Here is a 14,534-nt window from a genome sequence, read left to right as displayed (position 1 = left end):
TTATGCCCTTGAGATGTAGGCGGTTAAGTATCTTCTTAAGATTCGATTGCAGAAGTGCATGGGGCTATGTTTTTTCATAAAGGGAAATAGGGAGATACAGAAACCAAAGATGAACTAAACATTCATCACTGATTTCACTGGCAAGTGAAGAAAAAGCCCAGTGACTTCTGAGTTTTTCTAGCTACCAGTTCTGTTGGGACTCAGTCCCCGCTGTCACACCTACAAGACAATCGATAAACATGGTATTGGTGAAATAATCATGGGACTGTTTGAAAAATGACACCACCATCACTTCTCAGTGTTTTGGCTAAGATCAAGTGAAAAATGGCACCATCAAGATCAGTGCATATCACAGAAGCTGCATGCTGGACCCCAAGCCTTGACTCTTCGTCTTCCTCCTGCTAAGTGGCCTCAGCATTCCTGCATGGGCTTCTTCCATCTGGAATTAGGCTGGGAGCCACATAGTCACACTGGGGTTGTGTGGCTCCATCACCCCTCACTGCTCACAAGCTGCTGGTCTATGCAGGGAACACAGGCTGGCCTCATCTCTGCCTCCTAGAAAGTTACTTTCTAGACAGCATGGCCCAGAGGCTACATGTAAGATCACATATTTTAGAAGCCCCAAGTACACTATCACTTACCTCAAATACACTATCACTAAACCAACAATGAAAAAAATATATCCTGATGAATGAGAAAATATTAAACACAGACTACTCATCATATTACATTATGATTCACATTTACCTGTTGGCTGTTACAATGATTTTATTTTTAGGTTCTGATATGTTAGAGCTACATACTCAAGTATGAATGAAATTATATGTTAGGAATATGCCATAAAATATTTTGGTCAAAAGTAAAAGCAGGGGCTTTAGATGAAACTAGAATGGCAGAATTCACAATGATTATAAAAGCTGTCAAGCTGGGTGATGTATACATAGGGGTTCAAAATCTTGTTCTCCCTATTTTTGTGATACTTGAGTTTTAAAAAGTAAAAAAAAAAAAAAATGCACTGATCACGCCAAAAACTTCATCATATTGGGACAAAATCTGTACTCAAGGTATGCACCAAATCTATTGGATGAGCAAGGAAAGAGTGAAGAATTCTTTCAAAGAAAGCCTCACAAAAGAGTAAATGTTTTGCACTTTTTTCTTCCGAATGTCTTCTGTACTTGCTTTGACACTGTAATTCTGGGGATTTTTATTATTATTTTAAAACAGTGGAATTTAATTTGCTAGTACTTTACAGCCACATTGATATATGAAATTGATTTATACATGTGATTGTATTCTGTTATTGTGTGTCTGGGCTCTTTGTACCAAATGTATTCAGTTTTGAAACTCTAGTTTTGTAGAAAAAAAAAATCCTTCTCATCTATGCCTGGTCTCTAGAACAATTTAAAGAACATATAAATAGCATATTTGATCTTTGAGATTTAGTAGAACTCACCTGCAAGATTATCTAAGTATTCTGCTTTTTTTCTTTTGGTAACAGATTCTGATTATTTTACATTACTCTATGAATTTATTCCCTATCTTGCTAGGGATACTGTTAACATACAGAAAGCAAATACATTTTTTGTGTGGCATCCATCTGAAATGTCATATAAATATATGCATCCAGTAGACACTAAATAAACAATGCAGTAGTGCCAGTTTTCATTACTCACAGAAACAACTTCGATATATGTCCATCTATATGTTGCATATCTTTGTAACATGAACTCATTATGGATCTTTTTTAACAGATAGAATGTAGATTAAAAATAAAAATCTCACACAACCTAACCTCCTGGAAATAATAACTTTTAATAATTTTATATATGCCCTTTCAATTACATATATTTTAAACTTAAAGGTCTTGCTGAAATCTGTTAAAAAGCATATAGGGAGTGCACTGGGCAGAATGGTACCACTGAAAGATAAGAGGTCCTAACCCCTGAAAACTGTAAATGTTACCATATAAGATAAAGTTTTTGCAGATGTGATTAAGGATTTTGAGATAAAATTATCCTGGGTTATGCAGGCTGGCTCAAAATGCTGTGAAATGTATCCTTATGAGACTGAGTCAGAGGGAGAATCATCACAGACACACACACACACACACACACACACACACACACAGCAAAGTACAGCCAGAGGCAGAGATTGGAGTGATGTGGTCAGAAGCCAAGGAAGCCAAGAAATGCCAACAGCCACCAGAAGCTAGAAGAGACCAGGAACGCGATTTTTTTTTACTGAACTTGTCCCTACAGCCTCCAGAATGAGGCCCACGACTTGATTTCAGAATTCTGGCCTCCACAACTGTAAGAAACTACATCCCCGTGATTTCAAATCATCAAAGTTGTGTTAATTTGTTACAGTAGCCACAAGGAAAACATACAAAGGGCAATATCTTACAGCCTTAAGCATGCCTCAAGTATATGAACAGCTGCGTAGTAGTCCTTTACAGTATATTTTATTTAACCAACAAATATTTTATTAGGTACTTAAGCTACTTATAAGTTTTTATTTAAAAAATGCTTAGATGAACAAACTTCACCTGTTCTGTATCTCGTTAACACCAGCTGCACATTAGATTAAGCAGGGGACTTTAAAACAGCATTGCCAGTGGGGCATGGTGGCTCACGCCTGTAATCCCAGCACTTTGGGAGGCTGAGGTGGGCAGATCACTTGAAGTCTGGAGTTTGAGACCAGCCTGACCAACATGGTGAAACCCCATCTCTACTAAAAATACAAAAATTATATGGGTGTCGTGGCACCTGCCTGTAATCCTAGCTACTTGGGAGGCTGAGGCAGGAGAATCACTTGAACCTGGGAGGTGGAGGTTGCAATGAGCCAAGATCGCACCACTGCACTGCACCCTGGGCAACAGAGTGAGACTCCATCTCCAAACAAAACAAAACAAAAAAAAAAACAGTAGGGCCTGGCCCACATCTGCACATATTTTGGCCTAAGTTCTCTGGCCTGGATCTAAAATATCAGTAATGTTAAAACTCCACGGGTGATTCTACCTAGCAGTAAGGAGTGAGGACATCTGATCTACCTAACGGTGTGTCTTGTGCTAAGGATTGTATACAATAAAATAGGTGTTAAATTGATTGAATACCCGTATAACTAGCAAACCCATTCAAATTACATAAAATTTATAAATATTGTAGAACTGGATGGAAATATTTAAAATACATGTGAGATTAGCGATATAATGTGAGAAACTAAAATATTTTTTCAAAAATTATATGACTATGAAACATAGATTCTCATGAGAAAATACAAGATTTGACAAACTAACATGCTGGCAAATATATCCAAAAAATTACCTTTATATGCCTCATTCACCTCAAGAATTCCTTAATTTATAGAAAATATCACTAAATGTTCAATTCCATATAGTTTTAAAAATCATTATACTTAACCTAGTGTTTTGAATTTTTGTACATCCCAATATTTTATACATGTGTAAACATAGTAATAGGAATATTGAGTCAAAAGTGTACTTATTTAGCTATAAAAGAGGTAACTACATGGAAGTAATATTCATCAACTTTATAATTTCTTTTTTACAGTATCACATGCACAATTAAAATATGACACTTGGAGCCTTCTATTTCTCTCCAATTCTGGATTTACTGAGAGCAGTGATGGCATATTCTTTCATATGCTGGATTGTGCTCATCTGGAACACAAAGCCAAGAAAATGCCTAAATGCAATATGGTCAAATGTTTTACCTCAAGTCAAGCACGTCCAGATGCCAAGTCACTGAAAGTAACTCTTCCAATGGCAGCATCTGCCATCTTGGAATGCTCAATGCCTTCCCCACATGCATTGTTTTTTTTTTTTTTTTTTTTTTTTTTTTTTTCTGAGACGGAGTCTCGCTGTCGCCCAGGCTGGAGTGCAGTGGCGCGATCTCGGCTCACTGCAGGCTCCGCGCCCTGGGTTCACGCCATTCTCCTGCCTCAGCCTCCCGAGTAGCTGGGACTACAGGCGCCCGCCACCTCGCCCGGCTAATTTTTTGTATTTTTAGTAGAGACGGGGTTTCACTGTGTTAGCCAGGATGGTCTCGATCTCCTGACCTCGTGATCGGCCCGCCTCGGCCTCCCAAAGTGCTGGGATTACAGGCATGAGCCACCGCGCCCGGCCTGCATTGTTTGTTTTTTATTCACTCTCTTTCCTAAAGAAACAAGCATCTCCCACTTACTTAGAACATTCCCGTAAGTCTTTTAGGATCAAAAGTTTCCCATGATGATACAAGACGAGGGCTTTATAATAAACAAAATTTGAATTTCTATGTGATTCTCTCTCAAATATTAATGTTTTAAAGAGTTTGCATTTGTTATGCAAACATGAAGTTAAAATAGATGAGTGGCTAAAACCATTATGTTTTTGTTAGAAAAAACAGTGGTAGAAATAATTATATTTTTGTGGTGAGAACGCTTAAAATCTACTATTAGTAATTTTCAAGTATGCATTTTTATTGCCTATAGTCACCATGTTTTAAATTAGTTCCTTGAAGGTATTCTTCCTAACTGAAATTTTGTATCTTTTGACCATCATCTGCCCAATCCCCACCCTGTCTCCCAACACCACTCTGGCCTCTGGTAACCACTATTCTAGTCTTTGTTCATATGGGTTTGTCCTTGTTAGATTCCACAAATAATTGGCCTTAAAATAGCCCAGAGTGGATTTTAGGTGTTCTCATCACACACACACACACACACACAAAAGATAAGAATGTGTGGTAAGGCATAATTAACTATTTGGCCATTACACAATACATACATATATCAAAACAGAATTTTGTACTCTGTAAATATATACAATTTTAATTGTCATAGAAATAAATTAGAAAAATAAATTCTTATTACATCGCATATTAGGAGCAAATGTGAAACAAATTGTCAGAGCTTTTATAAATTTCAGAAAATTTTATTCGTATACCACATTTTGTTTTACTTTATGAAAAGACTGCATGAAATATTAATTGCTATTTCATTAAAATAATGTAAAATAGATTGAGTTCTTGGAAGGTTATTAGAGATTTTCCCTGTTTATCTAAATCTTTGTATGTCTATATGTATCCAGCTCTGAGAATACAATTATTAAACAGAAAAACCTTGCACTGTTACAGAAAGTGGATTTTATTGGTGATATATAATATATTTATATTTTTAGGTACAATTTTTAGGTGCAAATCCAATATATATGTATATATTTTATTGTAGAAAATTTTAATTACCAATAATTAAAATTAATATAAAAAGTTATGTGAACTGAATCCACTGAATCCTACTCTAGGGGCAAGGCTATTTCTTCGTGTTCTGCACGTGCCTCACTTGTCCAGAGCACCCATTCCTTGTCCTTGAAGCTTATCCATACCCTGGACTTGTGGCTGGATGACTGCCTGCAACAGGCTGGGCTCCATAAATGCCTTTGCAGAATTTCAGGACACAGACAAACATCGCTTCACACTGAATGAATGATGGCTATAAGAAATCACTATGAGTTAGTGATCCTCATCTAGGAGCAAATAATATGAACAATTCATTACTCACTCAACTCCACACACTCATGGCATGAGGGAAAATGATGGCTCCTCTGGCAGAGGCCCATGCTTTTTGACCTTCAGCTTCCCCTTCTAGCCTACGAATGGCTTTGTCTTATCTGGTTTCTGGGTGTACACGTGCAACCCTGTCCTCTCTCCTCTGCTTTCTGTCTTAAACTTAGACCTTCAAACTGTGATCTTGATAGTTCAGTTTCCAGCAAATGATTTCTAATTGAGGAATTCCAACCACAAGAATATAGGAACACATGGAGGAATTTCAGGAGTGTTGGAAACAGAAGCATACCTTTTCATATCAAAAAACTTTAGTTTCCCCAAAGTGTGAGACTTCTTTGTAACTTACATGAAAAATACTTTATGCATGTATGTGAATTTTTTTAAGTATGAGAGAAAGAATTGGAGGCATAAAATAAAGATTACAGGATGTTCTTTTCATACTTGGCTAAAGAATTTCCCAATTCCTAGTAAAAATTAACATCAGATTAGATTATCTGTGGAGTATAAAATAAGAATACACTTTCACATGGAGGGATTATAAATCAATGAATGTCATTTGTAGCAACAGGACAAAAAAGGAAGGTACACTGTTGACTGAGGAACTCCAGAATAATCACTAGAATCCAGGAAAAACATGATGCCTAAATTTGACCAACCCTGGAGATCAATGGAAGGGTGACAGCTGTCACAGCCACAATTTCTTTTATACCAGCTTCTCATGTAGAGTTATTTAAGATACTCTCACAAAGCATATAGAGAGATGCCCCTCAACTTATGATGCGTTACCTCTGGATAAACCCATTATTCAGTTGAAAATATCATAAGTCAAAAGAGTATTTTTTCAGTTATTATATTTTCCACTTATGATGGGCTAATCAGGATGTAACCCCATGGTAAGTTGGGGAGCACACTGAATGCCTATCCCTTTCATACCATCATAAAGCAGATAAATCATAAATTAGGGATGTAAATCATATGTATATGCATTTTATGAAACATTTATATATGTACAAACACAGATTTTAAAAGCTTTAGGAATTATATTTCTCTATCTTGCTATGTTTCCATGCAAAAATTCTAAACATAAGAAAGTAACACATTGAATTCAGCAACATATTGGTGGCTCCTGGACTGACACTTGCTCCTGCAAATGCAAAGTGCAAGTGCTCTTCTTGCAAGAGCTGCAGCTCCTGCTGCCCTGTAGGCTGTGCCAAGTGTGCCCAGGGCTGTGTGAGCAAAGGGGTGTCAAACAAGTGCAGCTGCTGCACCTGACGTTAGAACAGTCCTGTTCCCAGACATATACAGAGCGACCTGTAAAATCCAGAAATTATTTTGATACAACCCTGACTCATTTGCTACGTATCTTTTTCTATGAAATATGTAAATGAAAATAGAACACTCTGCCAGGTGCGGTGTCTCACACCTGCAATCCCAGCACTTTGGGAGGCCGAGGCAGTTGGATTACGAGGTCAGGAGATCGAGACCATCCTGGACAACATAGCAAAACCCTGTCTCTACTAAAAGTACAAAAATTAGCTGGGCATGGTGGCGCTCACCTGCAGTCTCAGCTACTCAGGAGGCTGAGGCAGGAGAAAGGAGGAGGAGGTTGCAGTGAGCCGAGATTGCACCACTGCACTCCAGCCTCGGTGACAGAGTGAGACTCCGTCTCAAAAAAATAAAATAGGACACTCAGCTTGAAAAAAAAAAAATACATCAGTATTGACAGTTTAGAGAAAAACACGAAGATGTTTTAAAGGATGAAAAAATATACTACTCTAATTTACTATATTAGCCAATTTTGAGGAGATGCATATGATGTTCTCTCTAAATGACAAGAGAACACCTGGCAAAATTTAACAAACATTTCTAACTAAAAAAAGAAAAATGCATAGTTTGCTTTCCATATCTGCCAGTTCTTCAGGTGCAAATTCAACCAATCACAGATTTAAAAAATGTAGCTGAGCTTAATGGTGCATCTATAGTACCAGCTACTTGGAAGGATAAGGTGGGAGGATCACTTAAGCTCAGGAGTTTACTTGAGCTAAGGAACACAAGACCCAGTCTGGGCAACATAGGGAGCCTCCGTCCCTTTAAAATAAATCCAAAATTTTTAAAAAAATGCAATACAACTACCTATACAACATTTATATTGCATCAGGTATTATAATAATTTAGAGATGATTCAAAGTATACAGGAAGATGTGCATGGGTTATAAACAAATACTATGCTATTTTATATAATGGGCTTGAGCATCCACAAATTTTGAAATGTGTGGGAGTCCGCAAATTTCCCATGGATACCAAAGGGACTGTATTCCCTTACTTTGATAAAGGTTATATAGCAAAACTCAATCACAAATAATATAACTACTGGAAGATATTAGAAGAATTTTCATTAAAGTTAAGGAAATATTAAAAATGAGTATTATTAAAATTGATATCTTGCATTTTCCTAGAATTCATGCAAATTCAATAAAAATATTTTTTAAAATGTAAATAATTTTAAAAATAACCCAAACAGTCATTACTAGTAAATAATCTAACTGTTAACTTAAAAATCCAAGAGAATCAACTGAGGCTATCATAAAAATCAGCACATTCAGTAAGGTGAGTACGTAACAGACAAAATTATCCTATAAAATATCTAAGTGAAACATGGTGAAAAGGAAATCAACTGATGATATTAAATAAATTCAATTGTACTTAGGATTGAATAAAACCAGTAATAAAAACAGCAAAATACAATTGTCTAAGGCCTTAATAAAATAACTATAAATCATCATTGAAAGACATTAAAGTATTGAATATAAGAAAAGACATACAGGCTGGGTATAGTGGCTCACACCTGTAATCCCAGCACTTTGGGAGGCCGAGGTGGGTGATCACCTGAGGTCAGGAGTTCAAGACCAGCCTCACCAACAGGGAGACATCCCATCTCTACTAGAAATACAAAATTAGCCAGGCGTGGTGGTGTGAGCCTGTAATCCCAGCTACTCGGGAGGCTGAGGCAGGAGAATCACTTGAACCCAGGAAGCGGAGGTTGTGGTAAGCCGAGATCACACCATTGCACTCCAGCCTGGGCAACAAGAGCAAAACTCCATCTCCAAAAAAAAGAAAAGACATACTATGTGTGTGGATGAAAAGACTCAATCTGATGAATCTCTCAATTAAGTTATTCATTCAGTGAAAATTTCAATAGAATTTTTAAGACAAGTTGACAAGATGATCTCAAATTTCACTTGAAAAATTAAAAACTATAAGAAAAAAGCATCCTAACATTTATTGAAATACACTGAAGTTATTAAAGTTGAAGTGCAATATTGACATAAAAATACACAAAATATCAATGTAACAGAATTGAGAATACAGAAACAGACCAAAGAAGATATAAAATGTTTTTGTAGATAAAGGTATTATTCTAACTCAGAAGACTTCAATAATGGTATTGGAACAGTTGGGGGGAAATATATATATGTATATATATATATACACACACACACATATGTGATTATACATATACATATATATGTATAATCAGGTGCAAATTACGTCTAATTCACACCATATCCAAACATAAATTCTAGTCAGGATAAAGAGTTAAAGATTTTTATGCTCTAAAAGAACTAGAAAAAAACATAGGCCAATACTGGCATAATATCTTACATAGCAGATTGATAGCAAAAGACATTAAAAGACATTAACAAAATATTGACAAATTTAAATACGTAATATGAAACTCTCATACTACAAAAAACAAAGTTAAAAAAGAAAAGTACAGAGAACTGTGTGCAACATATTTAACAAAAGACTGATATCTATAGTACATGAATAACCTTTAAAAATGCAGGGAAATAATTACAGTAGAAGATTCATAATAGGAACGACTCAAAAAAGAAATAAAAATTGTCTCAGTTGACATTTTAATTGTCAATTTTAATTGTAATTTAATTTTTAATTTTAATTTGACAAAGTGTCAATCAAAAGTTCATATATTTTGATACACTACATTCGCTTTTGGAAATCATTTCTACAAAAATTCTCTACACTGTTTACAGTATCAAAAATTTTTTAAGTCATGTCTATAATTAGGAAAATCTTTAAATAATATGTTGTAAGCCATACTATGAAATATATAAAGCGAGAATTAAAGTTTATTGTCTGCAACAACACAGAAGGAACTGGAAGTCATTATGTTAAGTGTGGTAAGTCAGACACAGAAAGACAAATATTGTGTGTTCTCACTCATATGTGGGAGCTAAAAAAGTTGATTTCAGCAGGGTGTGGTGGCTCACACCTGTAATCTCAGCACTTTGGGAGGCTGAGGCGGGTGGATCACCTGAGATCAGGAGTTCGAGACCAGCCTGGCCAACGTGGCAAAACCCCCGTTCTCTACTAAAAATACAAAAATTATCTGGGCACGGTGGCAGGCATCTGTAATCCCAGCTACTCAGAAGGCTGAGGCAGGAGAATCCCTTGAACCTGGGAGGCAGAGGTTGCAGTGAGCTGAGATTGCACCATTGCACTCTGGCCTAGGAGACAGAGCAAGACAGGAAGGAAGGACGGAAGGACGGAAGGAAGGAAGGAAGGAAGGGAGGGAGGGAGGGAGGGAGGGAGGGGGATTTCATGGAGGTAGAGAGTAGAATGATGGACACCGTAGGCTGGGAATGATGAGAGATTAGTGGGGGGGAAAGAAAACGAGTTGGTTAATAGATACAAACATGCAGTTTGATAGAAGCAATAGGTTCTAGTGTTAGATAATAGAGTGACTACAGTTAATAATATATTGTATACTTTAAAATAGCTAGAAGACAGGACTTGAAATATTCCCAATACATAGGAAGGATAAGTATTTCAGGTGATAGTTATCCTAAATACCCTGACTTGGTTATTACACACTCTACGTATGTAACAAAATATCACATGTACCCCATAAATATTACAAATATTACGTATCAATAAAAATGAAAACTCATTTATATAATGATCTGTAAGATATGATGAAAAATGTCTGTCTTATCTAAAAAAATATGATTAGTTCAAAAACATGTTAAAATATAAGACATTCACTCCATCATTGCCTCATGGATACTACCTGCCCTACTGTGATCTCTCTTAAACTTATAAAATGCAGAAAAAAAAATGCCATTAGAGAGGATATGCATGTGGAATTAGGGAGACATATTTTTTGTACAGATTTTAAACCTATTGTTACTTGCTTTGTATAAGGAACTAAGGCAAGAGAGAAAACAAAAATGAGTAATTAGTCATTAGTTTACTAATTAGTCCCTGTGTAGTAAAAACTTACATTTTAAGAAAGAAAATAAAAACAGTTCACAGATAAGTATGATATAAAGCTGCATGAAATGATCTTGAGAGAGAAACCACAGGCAGGTGGGCTTCTTGAAGGAGATGGCATTTTAGCCAGGGTTTGAGTGACGGCTAAAAATCTGAAAGGCTGGGACAGAGAGCATACAGATTTCAGATGAAGGGAACAGGATGTGCTGAGCTGCAATGTGTCTGGTGTGGTTAGAACAGGGTGTGGTCTAGTCCTGCCAGAGCACTGAGTATTCGAAGCGGTGGAAGGCAAAGGTACAAAAGGGAGGTTGATGTCCTCTGATATGGAGGGTCAGCAGAATCGCAAACATTCACAGCTTAACACAGCAGGTGCATCTAGGAAGATGGCTGTTTTTCTCAGCTTAGGATGGATTTAGCAACAGGCAGAGCTTCACCAAGTGGGAGGGAGGGACAGAACCATCAAGTAAGCAAACGCAGCATCTTTTGCCCTCCTCCCCTCCCACAGACACTATTTTTTCTAATTTTTTTCCCACTGGTTTTACCTCTAAGCACTTAAAAAAAAAAAACTTAAGCTATGTTTTTCCATATTTCCCAAAAAAATACTTTGCCTATCTCTAACCAGAGTCTTTAACCACAACACAGTACACAGAATAGAATAACTATAGTTTATATGTGTTTTTTAAGTAAATAAAAGCCTTAAAGATCATTCAATGCAATCCACTTCTCTTACAGTTGAGGCAACTGAGGCATATTTCTTGAAAAAATGATTAGCAATGAGGGTTAACAATCATGTGATTTGCCTGAGATAGCAAACAGGTCTCTAGTATTGTGTGAGACAAGGTAGAGCTTTTTGTTTCATAAGAACTTACTCTGAACTACAGGCAAATGATAGCTAAGGGTGTGGATTATTTGCGGTTACTGCAATAAAATATAACATTTTGACAGGAGACTTGTTAAACTGTACTGAAACTGAACATCTTGCACCAATTGGGCTTACTAATGTACAAAATACATTGCTTTTTTGGAAGCTGGCTATTTGTAATTCTTCCTTTACATTTTACCAAGCAGACAGTTAATTCTGTTGAAGGAAGAAAAAAGATGCATGGATTATTAATGGATAAAAAGATTAACTCTGATGGCGAGCTCAGTTTCCATTTGGGAGGGCAAGAAAAAGTAAGTTAAAAATATTTCTTTCATTGAAAATCAAAGTATTTTATTCAAGAAGGATGTCTCTGTATTAGACTGGCAAAGAAATAAAGGATGAGAGGCAATGTATGGTAGCAGGTTTGAATTACAATAAAAATTTCTCAGCTAGATTCACTAGGGAAGTTTTACTTCTCTCAAGGATTTTTAAAATCTTGAACTTGAAAGAATATCAAGGATTGCAGCTTTTCTTTTATTAAGTATTCATCTTTATTCCCATACCATGCCAAGAAAATCCAATAATTAAGCCCATAGAGGTAATACAATACAAAATCAGAGATTATGCAGACAATGAGTTCGACAACTGAACATTCCATCAGACACATAGTTTGCCTTATCTATTCCCATTCCAAAGCCCAAGGGTTACATGGCCTTGTACAGACACAGGAAGTCAGGACTGTGCCCCATCCACCTCACTATGCATAACTGAAACCACACGGCAATACATACAGAAGAAACTGACAGCTCTGGCTCTTTTCTACAGATCAATACACATTTTGAGAACCCTAGTGTACTTTTGCAGACAATTTCCCCAAAATATAAAATAACTTTGGAATTTTAATCTTTAAAATAATATGAAACTATAAATTGTCATTAAACTAATGTCAAAGATGGACTCATAAAAATTTAATATGCTTTATCACAAATACCTATTTATTAATTACCCCACCTGATTTCAAATAGAATTTAAGGCATTCTATTTACAATAACAACCACACACACATACTGTACGGAAAAGTGCTCCCACAAATAGAAACATTAACAGAATACAGTAAGATATAATTAAACTACATACATTAACATCGGCAGCTCAAGTAAATGAAAACTGAAAGCACCTAACACTGATATGAGTAGCTTTGTTTTCCAAGGACTTGGAGTTGCTCTCTATCAAAATAGAAGTTAAATTCTAAAGAAGCTAAAAGGAAAAACATCTCCTGGGAAGTTGTATAGCATGAAAATTACAGATCCAGAAAAGCTTGTCCATACTTTAGAAAGTGTCTGTGTATGTCACTTCTATTTTCTCTAATGCTATAATTTTTCAGGAAGTTTATATGCCTAAACATTCATTTTCAAAGTATTTAACAAGTAACCACTATGTGTGAGCCAAGACCTTTAATAGACCAGGGGGAAAGGGGTTCAGACACAGAAATAAATCTCAGTTGTAAACACAAATCCAGGCATCAGTGAATTCAATTTTATTCTCATGCACTATTATTCTTCCATCTTTGATACCCAAGAAACCCAGTAGAATAATATAGAAGTCAATTTTTTTTGCAAACATGCTTTCTAAAAAGGCAAAAGATGAAGTAATTTGAGAATAATATTATATTGCAAAATTATTGTAAATGACAAATCTACCTCATTGTTTCCATCTTCAGCTTGTTCCTTAGCTGATTAGTGAGTTATCTCAAATAATATTACATATTCTTTGCAGAGTTTGTGGGAATTAAACTTACCCAGAAGGAGGTGGCATCCCAGTTGATGGAGGGGATGCTCCACGTGTGCCTGGGCCCGGGACAAGGACGCTTCCCAGTCTGAAGTAAAAAGGAAAACAGGGAGCGTCAAGTCTGCCTTCTTCCTACATTAACCATCAACTACTAATATCTAACAACCAGCTTGCAAAATTCCTGATAATTTAAGACCCAGGACTGGGTAATTTGTAAAGGAAAAAGATTAATTCACTTACAGTTCCACATGGTTGGGGAGGCCTCACCATCAAGGCAGAATGTACAGGGGAAGCAAGTCACTTTTTTTTTTTTTTTTTTTTGAGACGGATTCTCGCTTTTTCACCCAGGCTGGAGTGCAGTGGCTCAATCTCGGCTCACTGCAAGCTCCGCCTCCCGGGTTCACGCCATTCTCCTGCCTCAGCCTCTCCGAGTAGCTGGGACTACAGGCGCCCGCCATCATGCCCGGCTAATTTTTTGTATTTTTAGTAGAGACGGCGGGGCGGGGCGGGGCGGGGCGGGTTTCACCATGGTCTAGATCTCCTGACCTGGTGATCCGCCCACCTCGGCCTCCCAAAGTGCTGGGATTACAAGCGTGAGCCGCCGCGCCCGGCCGCAAGTCACTTCTTACAGGGCAGCAGGCAAGAGAGCGTTTGTACAGGGGAACTCCCATTTATAAAACCATAAGATCTCGTGAGACTTACTCACTACTAGGAGAACAGTATGGGGGAAGCTGCCCTCATTATTCAATTATCTCCACCTGGCCTCACCCTTGACAGGTGGAGATCATTGCAACTCAAGGTGAGATTAGAGTGAGGGCACAGCCTAACCAATCAACCATTGGGCTATTCTCCAAGGTTGATTTTGAATCAAGCAATGCTTCCCCAAGCTCATTTCTCTGGTGCTGATTCCTTATATCTTTTGTGCCTTTATATGGGTGACACTGGAGGCTGACATTGGAAAAGAAATCTAGTACATTATTTAGAGGTGAGATGCTAACTAGACATACCTAGATTTCCTCAGTCAGAAA

The 14,534-nt window shown here is 37.0% G+C and overlaps 1 pseudogene; it reads left to right on the top strand.

Annotated features, from left to right (window-relative positions):
- LOC115834635 overlaps positions 1-6,833 on the top strand; it is a 75,505-nt pseudogene extending 68,672 nt beyond the window's left edge.
- The last annotated feature ends 7,701 nt before the right edge of the window (positions 6,834-14,534 follow it).

Source organism: Nomascus leucogenys, chromosome 4 (genome assembly GCF_006542625.1).
Source record: "Nomascus leucogenys isolate Asia chromosome 4, Asia_NLE_v1, whole genome shotgun sequence".
In the NCBI taxonomy this organism is placed as follows: domain Eukaryota; kingdom Metazoa; phylum Chordata; class Mammalia; order Primates; family Hylobatidae; genus Nomascus; species Nomascus leucogenys.
This window is presented reverse-complemented; position numbering and strand designations above follow the sequence as displayed.